This window comes from Mytilus galloprovincialis, chromosome 13 (genome assembly GCF_965363235.1).
Source record: "Mytilus galloprovincialis chromosome 13, xbMytGall1.hap1.1, whole genome shotgun sequence".
In the NCBI taxonomy this organism is placed as follows: domain Eukaryota; kingdom Metazoa; phylum Mollusca; class Bivalvia; order Mytilida; family Mytilidae; genus Mytilus; species Mytilus galloprovincialis.
The window spans coordinates 9087935-9103439 of NC_134850.1; the positions used below are offsets into that span (position 1 = coordinate 9087935).

The following is a 15505-nucleotide window of genomic DNA, read 5'->3' on the forward strand; positions in this document are numbered from 1 at the left end:
AAATTAAACAAGTAGTACTTAGTACCATCAATTGAAAAAAAAGAGTAATAGTGCAGAGCGTAGCCCAGCGAAACATATTTTGCGACTTTATCCCCCTCTCCCCCCCCCAAAAAAAAAGGGGATGGCATACGTGCTTTTTCAACCCCTAACCCCCGACTTCTCAACTCATGTTTGCCGGATTTAAATGATGTGGACTCTCAAGTGTGGCCTTCTCAGTTGTCATTCCTTTGTCGGAATTAAACAGTCCCGCTTTTTTAGGACATATGTGCGCATGGTTGTATCTGTATCCTACATTAAGTGGGTCTCCCAGTTAGAAAGGGTGGAGCAGATGTAAATCAAATATTTTTGTGTCATGAAATTTTGTCCATCTCTTTTAAGAAATGTACAGAAAAGATCAATAAAATTCCATTTGCAGTTTTGTCCATATACAGACAATATTTCATATGATAAATTAATAGTATGAATTTTATCTTGTTTTGAAAGAAGTATAAAACATGATAAATATTTTGTATATAAAGACATTTCAGCATAGATTGCGTGACATATTGTTGTGAAAATGAATTTATCAGTCTCTTGCTTTAATAAAAATGAAAAATCGTGCTTCAATGGTGCAGAAAATGAATAATATAATCTGTCCGCTTAGTTTGCAAAAATTAATAACCGATCAAAAACAAATCCTCCTGCCCCCCTCCCCCCCGCCGAATATCAAATGGTCGTCCCTTAAGGGAGCAAACCATTTAAATTCAAAGAGGGGGGGGAAGGTATGGTTTATGTCTGAGTCATGCAAATATTTTCGCGCAAGTTTCGAACTTTTGTTTTGGGGGTGTTGTTCAATGCTATCAATACAATTATTTTTTTCACTACTTAACACTGTAACATGTGTAAGGTATGGAGAAAATCTGGATTCAGAATATATTGTTGGCTCTGCCTGACCAGAACATTGTTTGAATGAAATTGGAGATCAGAATATATTTTTAGAAAAACCTTTCGTTCCTTTACTGTAATCTGTAATCTGTAAAGAAATACTAAAAAACTACAGGACTTAATTAAATATTCCAATATTATTTATAAACTTGGCTATAACTGTTTGTAGATTGTAACCTCCAGTAGCTGTTTTCAATTTTGTAGGAATTGTAATAATGACCCTTGAGTTCATAGTGTTTATATTATTTATATTAGCAATAGGTTGACAGCGTCCTGGTGTATATACCAATGACAAATATTGTAAGCTGGTATAAAGTTTTGCTTGATTCAGTATCTTCTCCGTCCAGAATTTTTGAAATGTGTAAGTTATTTCACTTTTCCATTGGCTTTTAGAAATTGGATTGACTAAAAAGTGTCCTTCTTGCTTTCTTTAAATTATCATCTTTTGCTTTACTTTAATCTTTTTGTACGACATATTCCTTTCTGTGTTCCTTTATTTGAAGTTGGAAGAGTCAAATTGCCTAAAGTCCAAAATTTCTGAATTACCATTAACATTTTGTTGATTTAAAAGATTTTGTGTATCCTTTGATTTATCATTATTTTCACTAATATTGTCAGTTAATTTATCCACTTCATTTCGATCCTGTCCACAATAAATTGTGTGACTTTGTTCCTTACTTGTACTAGTAGCTCATCACTATTATCTCTAGGACTATTCAAATTTCCAGATTCTGACTTTTTATTACGCAAGGAGAAGTTATTTTGATTTTCTTCCAATATATTAATTTTCCTATTATTTGTTTTTATGGTTTGTTCTAACTCTGTATTTCGGGCTTCAAGTTCAACTTAGTGAAGATAATCGGGAAGTTAGGTTTTCTCTTTAAGTTTTTCATTAACTGACAATTCTTTTAATTTCAAACTTTCTTCTTTTTTCTTTAATTTTATTTCTAATTGACGTAATTCTTTTTGTTTCAACACACTATTTCTATTATCCTTATCTTGAATTTCTTTAGATTTATAAAAAATGCTTTTGTCTACACAAACTGGAAATAAACGAGGTGATGTAACCTTCTTTGCTAACGTTTCATTATTTAAATGTAAATGTTAATTTTCAGAATTTTGACTATGTGTTGCTTCATCGCCTAGACACATTTTATTTTATTTTCCCTAAAAATTGCACATGATAAGATTGATATCAAACTTCACATATTGGTTCATCACTGTTTAATAATTCTAAACGGAATGCACCAGTCCTGGGAAATTCCTCCAATAAAAGAGATTAAGCTAAAGTTATTTAAGGTATTACTTGATCTTCATCACAGTTTTTGTCAATAGTAGGCAAATTTTTATATATTGTTTTACTAAAGTTTCGGTTTCTATTTCATTTCCTTCTACAAAAGATTCTTCATTGACCATGTTAACCAAATGTGTCACTTTTACATAATTGAGTTTCAGTAGGAGGGTTAACAGGTAGTACTTGCTTATCATATATTGAGTCGATGTCACAAAGTGAACATATATAATGGATTGTGTCTAATTTATTCTCTAAAATGTTAACCATTTCACTTTTTAATTTCTGGCAGTGATAATGTATCCAATGATTTTCCTCTACTACACCAAACAATAGAAAAATTGATATGAATTTTCTGTCACATTTTAAACATTCTTCAGGGTTCTTAATATCATTACTACCAAAACTTGTAACAGCTTTAGATGGATCAATCATTGTATTATTCACAACTGATGAATTATGATCATTGTTAATTGATGATAACAAAGTTTCACATTGCTCTTTGATTTTTGTATTGAGATGTTCATAGTCTACACCATTACTCATCTGCGAGGAAATTTTAGAAAGTTCATCTATAAATGACATTGATTGTTTCCCATTTACTTCAATACGACATGTTGTATTAGAAATGTTCACCCTATACACGTACAGTTGCTTTGAAGGATTATTAACATCAGCAACTGAAATTGACCTCTTTGATATTTCTTTGATAAATCGAACCTCTCATTTACTGTTCATTTTTAAACTTTGGTTTAAGCTAAAATACTGGTCGAACCATGTATTAAATTGTAACAATGCAGCTTACGAAAACTGTATGAATAAATTCCCCCTTTTCAAAGTTGCTTGAATATTAATATCTCTATTTGCAGCTTTTTTAATTTTTATTTAAAGTTCTTTTCTCATTTAATACAGAATTTCTGGTAGTTTGGTTACAGTTGCTGGGTACTGTATACATTTTGGTTGGAACTAATTCTCTATTTGACCTTCTCGATATTTGGATATTGTGACTACTAGTACTGTTGGTTGTATCTAAAAACAGTGATATTGAAAAAATGTTTAAACAAAACAATGGTCTTTCATAAAACTATTTTCTATATATTAAAAATGTTCAAAAATTTCTTCGTAAAATCAAGATGGCGACTATGAGCATGATGAGTCAGCTATTGTTCTTTGTCTCGTGTATCACATTTAAAAAAAATAATTCGAAAAATGGCAATGATTGGATTTTCTCTCTGCTAAAGGTTATAAGAGCGTAATTATTTATTTACATTTTACCGGCAAGTTTTTTTTACCCCAAGATGATCCTCAGAATAGAATCCTGTACGCCTTCTGATGATACAGGATTTGTATTACTTTTACTTGAAAGCATATAAAATATGCAAAAAATCATATTCACATTTTAAAAAGTATAGAAGATATTTTCCATTTCTGCACGTCGGAGCCAATAAAAATATGCCTTTTTCATTAAATGCATTTAACTGCATTTTAAGTAAATTGTTGCCGCATGACCATATATATTTTTTTGGTTGTAATGTAAATCTTGCATTTCTAGTAACAGGAACTGCTACCCGTTTTTCCCTAGTTTGTTTAGTCTTCGAGGGAAAAAATAGGCACTGGCTACGGTAACATGGAAATGTAACAATAATAAAAATATTATTGTTACATTGGAGACTAAATGCCGGAATGCATGGTTGGATAAGGACCTGTTTAATTACGAATGTAACAATAATTATTTAGGCTACGGTTACATAAAGAAGAAAGTGACTTAATTTCATGGACACGGACTGTATTTCATAATAAAATATTGTCTTAAACAGTACATCAATTTGAAATATTTGTTTTATAAGAAATTATAATGAACACCAGTGGGCCTCATGACAACTGATGCTGAAGTCGGAGTTTGCGCACTGCTGCAGCACCCCCTTCAAATAGACATGATAGTAGACCATAGAACGTCTATATCTTGAGGTATTTATAATTAGGATTGTGAAGAGTCCTTTCTCAAAATGGGAAACACACATACACACCTAGGGAGCAACGTTCTTACCACGATACGAACATCACATTATTATTTCCCCCTACTGACCCTATTTCTGCGAAAAGATGTGTTGTTTATTTATCAATAAACTCCAGTTAACTTGAACTTCCTGCTAGGTTTTAAACTCTTTTAAACTGACATATAAATCGAAACTTTTATCTTAAGAAAGAAAATTGTTTTGATCTTTAATTCACAAACTTCTATATGCCTTCTTCTTCTTCATTATTTTCTTCATTATATGGAGTACCACTACCTTCGAAGTGTAGCACGGATTGGTAATTTTAACTGTAAGCAACTATGTGCATATGCAGGACTAATTTACAGCAAATATAATAGGTGCACAAACCAGTATAATTTCGCCAATAACTCAATTATTAACGATATTGGTATAAAGGACACCAACACTGCCTGGCGTACCCATCTCCAAGTTAAAATCGCAGTGGCAGTATAAAAGTTGGGAGAGTCCAATCATTTGTAACCTGAAACGAAGGGGTGCTTGGAGGAAAATACGGACGTGTGGAGAAGGGGTAGGAGTCCTTCATTTCTGCACTTTATAAAATTGTTATTTCAATTTTCTTTATTCATTTTTTTTAAGTTTACAATGATGTTCTATTCTACACATAATCTAATTTTATCAAAGTCTTGAAACTTTTATCGCAATATTATAATGTATTTTTGAAAATGCACCCGATGACTCCGCCTGCAAACGCACATGGTTGATATGGCTATCAATAGAAAATAAGAGTAATATTCAATTTTGTTTATTATCATTAAAACCACTATAGATAGAGAAAATCTGACACATGATGTTGAGAATGATGAGATCTACCTTACGACTATTGACATAAAAACTGTAATACAACTTTTTATATGAGTTAAGCACCTAAAAGACCAAGCTTATCATTTTATTTTTCATGTTTGCATATTATTTTGATAATAATTATATTTAGAAAGTTAGAGATAATCCTTGAATAACAAATATGATTTGCAAGACAAAAATCTACAAATAATTCAAAAAGTAGATATCGTCAGATGACTCATTACGAGAGTTATTGGCTTTAGATGACAATTGTTATCAGTGTATTTGAGTGTAGATAAAACTACCATAAAGCTACAATAGATAGATAGAAAATCAATGAGTAAAAAAGATCAACAAGAGAAGATGTCCATACATGTAGTGTCATTGCGGAAATCTTGTTGTTGTTACTCTTTAGTAATGTTTTTTATTATTTTTTTGTCAATAAAATTGAGAATGGAAATGGGGAATGTGCCAAAGAGACAACAACCCGACCATAGAAAAAAACAACAGCAGAAGGTCACCAACAGGTCTTCAATATAACGAGAAATTCCCACACCCGGAGGCGTCCTTCAGCTGGCCCCTAAACAAATATATACTAGTTCAGTGATAATGAACGCCACACTAATTTCCAAATTGTACTCCTAACTTGGGACAGGCGCAAAAATGCGGTGGGGTTAAACATTTTTGTGAGATCTCGACCCTCCCCCTATACCTCTAGCCAATGTAGAAAAGTAAACGCACATTAAAATTCAATTCAAGAGAAGTCCGAGTCTGATGTCAGAAGATGTAACCAAAGAAAATAAACAAAATGACAATAATACATAAATAACAACAGACTACTAACTGACATGCCAGCTCCAGACTTCAATTAAATTGACTGAAAGATTATGAATGTTGCCTTTTCTAAAAAAAATAGAATAATAATTAGAAAGAAACTCAAATAAGTGAAAATGATCAGCAAGAGAAAATATACAAATAAGTCTAACAGCCAAAATTGTATGTCACTCCTTATTGGAGGTAATGCTCTTTACAGTCTTCATGATAAACTTTTGAATCTACAGGCATTGACAGGACTGAAGCTGGGGTTAACGAAAATATCAGTCAGATTATATTGGTCTGTAGATATGTACAGAGACTCGGGTGGTGGGTTTTATGGTTCAGTGCAAGAATTGTCTTTAATGAAGAGTATTAGTATTTTGTTGGGATTGTTTGCCTAATAAAGGCAACAGTAGTATATCACTGTTCGAAAGTCATAAATCGATTGAGAGAAAACACATCCGGGTTACAATCTAAACCAAGGAAAACACATCAACTATAAGAGAAAAACAACAAAAAAAAACGACAATTTATCACACAGGGAAACGAACTATAAGATAACAATTTCAATTTTCCTGGCTTGGTACAGGATATTTTAATAAAAAAAAATGTGGGTAAAACGAAAATATATAATAAACATGATAAGTAGATATAAACATAAATAAGTAACAATGATCAGCAGGACAAAATCTACAATTATAAGTGTCCGGTCGAAATTGTCAGTTCACTCCTTAATCATGATATTCTTTAATGACAAATTTTAGCCATTTTTAATCTTAAATTCTAACGAATGGGAATAAATAATAAAGCATCTGACTGCATGGGTGGAGGTTATCTTACAGATCAACAAATCGTCATATATTGTTAGGCGTTCCTCAAAGCGTTGTTCTTGCTCCTTGTTTTTTTTTTCCTAATTTACATAACCCATGATAAATGCCAGACTTTTACTCCTTGCAACTTACCCTATTGTGTATCTAACAATATCATCTCTTACTGACTGTCACACCCTACAATGAGATCTACATTAATTGGAACAGTGGCAGTAAGAATGGTTCATGTGACTTTTGTTATACAACTAAGACAGATGTGAAATCATCCACATAAAATTGGGATTGATCCAGCCATCTAAACAAAGGAGGTGTCGTTAGAAACCCAGGATAAGGGGTGGGCGTCCATCTATATTTCCCAATTCGAATGCATTGATCGTCTAAATAAGGAGGGGTTCTAACCCCAAGACGCCCAGGATCCACCACTGTTCAGTACACGATCACATACATCAATCAACAGACAAAACAAACTATATTGGTGTTACCCTCCCAAATGAGTTACACGTAAAGTGGAAACATGTGTTGATTGGGTTCTATCGTAGAAAAAAACCCATATTAAATCGAAAACAAACCAGAGAAGAGGCTGATCTTGCAGGTATACACTTAACAGGGGCGGTGTTCCAACCGAGGATAAACGGATGTGGTTCCATCCATATGTCCCCATTTTAAACCATGGAACCAAAAAAGGGGTCCCAACCCCGAAACCCACCTTTCTTGGATCCACCACTGACTAAATCATCACAGCTATCAATGTTGTGTATTTATAATCCAAGCTTGACCTTATTAGCTGACAAACATTTAAATAAAAAAGAATTAATCTTGCATCATTAACCATACTCTACAAATCCAACTTTCATACCAAACAAGAAGTACTTAAGAATAAAAATGATATGTAAATGGGTGAGCGTAGCGAGCCGAAATATATTTCGGACGATTGTACGCGTTTTATGCTTTTTTTTTTAATTTGTTTCCAAAAAAAATAGAGGGGGCATTCGCGCTCTTTCTCTCCCCTTCAATTCGCCAGTTCTCAGTTGTCATTCTATTGTTGGAACCATATAGTCCCGCCTTTTAAAGACAGAGTTTCATAGGGTTGTATCTTTACACTACGTTCAGGGTTCTCCCAGTCCGAGAGGCAGGAGCAGATGTACAGCAAATATTCTTGTATTGAATATTGTCCAGAGAACTGAATAAATGTCAATATAAAGTGTTGTCCATTTACAGACAATATTTCATGAAATTTTGTCTCACAAAAAGGAGGTTATAAGCATTAATAGAAATTATTTTGATAATAATATCATTAAAGTGTTTAATATGATAGATACTGAGTATTGATAATAATAATCAAATCTGCCTAACCCTAACCCTAACCCGAAACCTAAGAAGTAAACCATCAAATTTGCAAGAGTGGGGAAGGGTATGGTTTAATATCTTGAGTCATGCAAAAATTTTGCGAACTTTTATATTGGGTGTTGTTCAACGCTATCAATAAATTTTTATCACTACTTAATACTTAAGGTGTGGGGGAAATCTGGATTCAGAATACATTTTTGGCATCTGCTTAACAAGAACATTTTTTTCATAAAATTGGGTTGCAGAATATATTTTTAGAGAAACCTGTCGTTTCCTTTCTTATTTGTGCAGCGATTCAGTATACTTTGAATCAATTCCAGAAACGATCACAATTTTTTGATTGATTATTACCCAAGGCAGTAATAATTAGGCTATGAAACATTTTCATTGACAGCATATTTTACAGTGAAATATTGTCATGGACAGAATTTCACAGTATTATTGACAGCACAGTTACATATTATCCAGAAGACAGTGACTTAATTTCATGGACAAGGACTGTATGTCATAATTAGATAATGTCTTAGACAGTATTTCAATATGAAATAGTGTCTGCGGACAATCTTTATTTTATATAAAAATATTATGGACACCAATGGGCCTCATGACAACGGATGCTGAGGTCGGAGTTTGCGCACTGCTGCAGCGCCCTCTTGAAATATACATCTTCCGATAGTAGACGACAAACACGGCACAGCATTAGAAAGCCTATATTTTTAGGTATTTACTATAAGAATTGGGAAGAATCCTTCTTACAATGACACACAAAAACATACCTGGGTGACAACGGTCTTACCACGATACGAACATCACATAATTAGTCCCCCTACTGACCCTAGTTCTGCGAAAAAAATATGTTGTTTATTAATAATCTCCACTTAACTTGAATTTCCTGCTAAGTTTTAAGCTATTTTAAACCTATTTATGATATAGGGCAGTTGTTAACAACTAGATACTAGTGCAATATATAATTTGTTAATTTAAGAAAACAATGTTTTAAGCTCATATGTTGAAGAACACCTTTATTTTATGAACTCTAAAAGGAACAAGGTAAGAAAGATAATAGTTTCGATCTGTTCTTCACAAACTTCTCTATACCTTCTTCTTCTTTATTCTTTCCTTCACTATATGGAGTACACAACTTTTGAAGTGTAGCACGGATTAGCAACTGTTACTGTAAGCAACTTTGTGCATTTGCAGGACTAATTTACAGTGAATATAATCTTTGCACAAACCAGTATTATTTCGCTTATAAATCAATTGTTTAATAGACTGGTATAAAGGATATCAACACTGACTGACGTATTCACCACCAAGTTAAAATCGTAGTGGCAGTATAAACGTTATAAGATACCAATCAATTGTAACCTGAAACGAAGGGATCTTCGGAGGAATGTACGGACGTGTGGAGAAGGGGTCAGCTACAAATATTGAACAGAGCGCAGCGCCGCCCTTTTTTTTTTATTGATGCGGTATCTTTTTCTAGTCGTCTCGCAGCCGCCATGCCAAATTTATCCAGAAAATCTCGGCATTTTTCTGCCTTTGAAATACAGGGGAATTCGTTATTCCATGAACACTCAACAGGAAGTTCAGCTAGATGTGTAAACTGTCAAATTATGTGAAGAATTTATTGCATGGCTTCACCTAACATCTTTGGTGTTAAACCCATTGTTAATTAACACTAATTACCTTATTTTTAGGTCATACATAATTTGTATTTCAAAAATGTTTGACAAAAAATTTGAGTTACAATGTACTTTTCCTGTTTTATCACCATTCACAATCTACTCCATAATTTTGTATTTCTTTTTCATAAAACGATTACATCACTGGGTGTCCTTCATTTCTGTACTATTTATTATTGTTAATTCATTTTTCTTTAATCATATTTTTTTTAGTTTACAATGATGTCCTATTCTATACATATTCTAATTTAATAAAGTCTTGAAACTTTTATTCATTATTTTATTTTAATTATTTATAAACCATATAGATTGATAGAGAAAATATGACACATGATAAAATGTTGAGAATAATGAAATCTACCTTACGAGTATTGACATCAAAAGGAGAATGGACTAGGTTTATTATTTTTTTCTTTCTCCATTTTTGCCTATCATTTTGAAAATAATAATATTTATATATTTAGAGATAATCTTTGAATGACAAGTATTAGTTTCAAGCCAAAAAATCTACAAATGTGTCAAATGGTAGAAATCGACAGATGACTCCTTTGTTACAGTTATTGTCTTTGATGACAATTTATCAGTTTATTTGAGTTTAGATAAAAAAAAAAACAACATAAAATTATAATAGATAGATAGATCAGCTAGAGAAGATGTACATATTGTCATTGTGGAAATCTTACAGTTGTTACTCTTTAATAATGATTGTAATAATTTGTTTGTCAATGTTTTCTATTCTTAAAGAATTAATAGATAGAAAGAATCTTATTTGTTTGTCAATGTTTTCTATTCTTAAAGAATTAATAGATAGAAAGAATCTTAAATAAGCGAAAATAATCAGCAGTCAAGACAAGATATACAAATAAGTTTAACAGCCAAGATTGTATTTCACTCCTTATTGGAGATAATGCTCTTGATAGTCTCCATGATAAACTTTTGAATCTACAGGCATTGACAGGACTGAAGCTGAGGTTAATGAAAATATCAGTCAGATTATATTGGCCTGTAGATATTTACAGAGACTAGAGTGGTGGGCTTTATGGTTCAGTGCAAGAATTGTCTTTAATGAAGATTATTAGTATTTTGTTGGGATTTTTTTGCCTAATAAAGGCAACAGTAGTATGCCGCTGTTCCAAAGTCATAAATCGATTGAGAGAAACCACATCCGGGTTACAAACTAAACCAAGGGAAACACATCAAATATAAAAGGAAAACAACGAAACACTAAAGTGTAACAAAAACACAAACGACAAAGTTACAATCGGACTCGGACTTCTCTTGAACTGAATTTTAATGTGCGTATTGTTATGCATTTACTTTTCTACATTGCCCTAAGTTATAAGGGGAGAGTTGAGATCTCATAAACATGTTTAACCCCGCCGCAATTTTGCGCCTGTCCCAAGTCAGGAGCCTCTGGTCTTTGTTAGTCTGGTATGGTTTTAATTTTAGTTTCTTGTGTATAATTCGGAGTTAAGTATGACGCCCATTATCACTGTTCTAGTATACATATTTTTAGGGGCCAGCTGAAGGACACCTACGGGTGCGGGAATTCTTGCTACATTGAAGACCCATTGGTGGCATTCGGCTGTTGTCTGCTCTATGGTCAGGTTGTTGTCGCTTTGACACATTCCCCATTTTCTTTCGCAATTTTATTACACACAGAACAACGAACTTAACGATACCAACTCCAATTTTCCTGACTTGGTACAGGACATTTTAAGAACAAAATGGTGGGTAAAACGAACATATATAATAAACATGATAAGTAGATAGAAACATAAATAAGTAACAATGATTAGCAGGACAAGATCTACAATTATAAGTGTCCGGTCGAAATTGTCAGTTCACTCCTTAAACATGCTTTTCTTTAATGACATATTTTACCCATTTTCAGTGTTCTGTCTCACATCTTTAATTATTTTAGATAAACAATTACTTAAAAAAGCAAAAGTGATTAATAAAGACAAGAGCTACAAATGATTTAAATTTCGCTGACATAAAGTTGACTCGATAAATATCATATTGAACTTTTAACTGTTATATATTGACTTTGGTAAAAGTTTGAGTTAATACATATGTACTAAATACTTGACTTTTACGTATCATTATTGATTTCTATTTTTGTCGTTCATTAAACATTTCCGTTTGTACAGACTATCGTGTGATATCGATTGTTTTTATGTCACGTGGTTTTCTTTGTTTAAATCAAACAAATCTATGTCAAATTTAAGTATTTCCTGTAATTGTTGTGAAATTTTGAAAATACAGTGTATGACAACAATAATTATTGTAAACAATTATTTCTGCACAAGTTAAAATTTTCGGTTTTTAGATTCACGTTGTAAGATTATGGTTCTTGTGTCTTTTGTCTTTGTGGTTTTTTTTTTTGTGTTTTATTAGAGTCTTACGAGTCCAGCTATTCCTAACTTACGGTTTGTGTTTAAGGTGTGCTGTAATACAAGTGTCTTGGGTTAGGGGGTTGAGCTATCATGTACACATTTGACCCTGCCACATTATAAATGCTTGTTCTAAGTCAGGAGATTGATTGTAAGTTGTTGTCTGTTATTTTGTTATAAACATTTCTGATATTTGATTTCACATTCTGTCATCTCCGGGTCTAATTTATAACTGACTTTATTTTTCACATCGTGAAGGCATTCCAGTGGTCTTCGGTTGTTTAAATCCACTTCATTTGAACTCTATGAAAATGTTGTCTCTTTTCCGAATACACCAAATCTCCTTATTGGGTAACGAGTATAAAAGTAGTGTTGTTACTCCATTAAACAAAATGGAAACAAAATGCAAGTAATTATTGACAATCTTGAAAATGTATAATAAAGAGAGAGAAAAAGGCGGAGGGGGTGGGGGGGGGGGGTGGAATGTTGCAAAAATGCTTAAAAGTACAAGATCTACTACTTTTCAATTCCGCTATAAAATGTCAAAAGATACAGATAACTTGTTGTGTCATTTATACAATTATTTGTCTGTTTGTATTTTTCATTTTAGCCATGGCATTGTCAATTTACTTTTTATCTATGAGTTTGACTGTTCCTCTAGTATAGTTCGCCCCTCTTTTGTGCCTTGTAGAGAATATATTGTCTCTACTTTTTATACAGCTCTTCAAGTGTTTAGATGTTTGTCAAGCCTACGAATTTTGTCGCAGTGATCCGGCTAGGTCAAAAGCGAAAACGTCGGAATAAGCTTACTTCTAAAAAGCTGCATATTTGTGAAAATGGAAGATCTATATGCTACATAAGTTGTATATATATGTAACACTCAGAAACGTGTCCTTCCCCCCAAACGTGTCCGATTCCCCCAAACATGTCTAGTTGAAAACTGCGCCAAAGCGTGTCATTTGTATAAACGCCCAAACGTGTCCATTTCTCAACTAACCCCCAAACGTGTCCAATCCCTAAAACGTGTCCATATCAAGCGTTATTTGGTTATTGCTATTTCATTAACGTATACTAATTTTACCATTTCATTAAAAATATACATAAGCACGTTAGTACTTTTTCAAAACGGAAGACTTAAACTGGCTTAAAGTGGGGGCGTCATTTCGGCTAAAAAAAAAAAAAAAAAAAAAAACAGGTAGCCTATGTTCTCTCTAAATAGAACTGCAAAAAACATTAAAACTTGTATGTTCTCTCTAAATATGCATGACGTACTTGCAACTGGACAATACGCGATCATCAGTTTAAAGTTTAGTTTAAAGTTAATGTGTACAGTACAACTGTAAAAACATTAAAACTTGCGAAACTATTGTGCGCTCTAAATATGCATAAAGTACTTGCAACTGGACAATACGTAATCAACATTCTAAACTTTATTTATACACTACAAAATAAATTTGCATTTAAAACCGGCGTTGATCACATAACAGTAATATTCATAAAAAAAAGAATCTATAAAACTTATGCATGAAATATTTGGCACTGGACGTTATGTTTCTTATCGTGTGTCTTTAGTGATGGTGGAAACCTAAAATTTATTAAAAACCCGGATAACAAGTTTATAATTTGATGGGCTTTTGAAATACACACAAACTATTGACAAAAGTAAAAAAAATACTGTTAAAACCCCGCCATGCAATATTTGGATAAATATAAAAGGCATCATCGGAGTTTATAAGTACAAAATAATTAACAAAGTCAACTCCAGAACTATGTGTATGTTCGCTCTAAACGAATATGAAATACTTGCAACTGGACAATAAACAACTGCAGTCAAAGTTACTTAATAATAACAGATGAATTTTGCAATTATTATAATCATTAAAAACCTACATCGAACTAACTTAATCTGATAAATGACATCTTCATCACGTGTGTCTCCCATCATAGAATTGCCGTAAACGTTATCTGCGATTTTATTTAAGAGATACATGTAAAAGCGCTAAAAGACGTGTAACGTTTTGCCGTTAAATATTGGACACGTTTTGGCGAATAACAATTATCGGACACGTTTGGGGGTTATGAAATCGGACACGTTTGGGAAATATTGTACATTTCGGACACGTTTAGGGAGAAAAGACACGTTTGGGTGAATCGGACACGTTTGGGGGAAAGGACACGTTTGGGAGTGTTACATATATGCCATATGTTAAGCAGTTTCCGTCAGTCACATGTCCACTGCCCTTGACCTCACTTTCATGGTTAAGTGAAAACTTGAAACAAAATAGATTTTTTTGTAATCTGAATTTCTCTCTTATTATAAAAAATTGGCAGTTTATGTAAGCAAAGAGTTGTATTATGTAGTTTTGTCATTTTTTTTATTTTTTTTTTGCTTAGTTTCCTCACTATACTTGGATTTAGTTGTTGCATGCAGATATTTTAATCCTTTACCGATGTCTACTGTTATGTTTCACTTACTTATATTTATGAATTCAGGTAGATTTAAAAAAGAAAAGGTGGTGTGATTTCCAATGAGACAACTCTTCACAAGAGACTAAATGACTATATGTTGCCCTCTAGATGTCTTAATTAATTATGTCATTGGGTTGGTGTCTCACTGACATATTGTATAGACACCTGTATATTGTTGAAGACTATATGTTGCCCTCTAGATGTTGTAATTATTTATGTCATTGGGTTGCTGTCTCACTGACATATTGTATAGACACCTGTCTAGTGTTGAAGATTGTATGTTCCCTTTAGATGTCTTAATTATTTATGTCAATTGGTTGGTGTCTCACTGACATATTGTATAGACACCTGTCTATTGTTGAAGACTATATGTTGCCCTCTAGATGTTGTAATTATTTATGTCATTGGGTTGCTATCTCACTGACATATTGTATAGACACCTGTCTATTGTTGAAGACTGTATGTTGCCCTCTAGATGTCTTGATTATTTATGTCATTGTGTTGGTGTCTTACTGGCATATTGTATAGACACCTGTCTATTGTTGAAGACTGTATGTTGCCCTCTAGATACATTAATTATTTGTGTCATTGGGTTGCTGTCTCACTGACATATTGTATAGACACCTGTCTATTGTTGAAGACTGTATGTTGCCCTCTAGATACATTAATTATTTGTGTCATTGGGTTGCTATCTCACTGACATCTTGTATAGACTCCTGTTTATTGTTGAAGACTGTACGTTGCCCTCTAGATGTTGTAATTATTTATTTCATTGGGTTGGTGTCTCACTGACATATTGTATAGACACCTGTCTATTGTTGAAGACTATATGTTGCTCTCTAAATGTCTTAACTATTTGTGTCATTGGGTTGCTGTCTCACTGACATATTTTGTAGACACTTGTCTATTG

The 15505-nt window shown here is 32.9% G+C and overlaps 1 protein-coding gene across 3 annotated transcripts in view; it reads left to right on the forward strand.

Moving 5' to 3' along the window:
• Nucleotides 1–8706: 8706 nt before the first annotated feature.
• LOC143057051 (uncharacterized) overlaps nt 8707–15505 on the forward strand; it is a 53509-nt gene continuing 46710 nt past the window's right edge. For 2 of the 3 annotated variants that reach the window (XM_076230277.1, XM_076230279.1), the window contains exon 1: nt 8707–8765. The gene's annotated coding sequence lies outside the window, so the exon portion shown is untranslated. Of the gene's footprint in view, nt 8766–8955; nt 9096–15505 lie in introns of those variants that run through there. The other variant, XM_076230278.1, reaches the window with a different exon arrangement.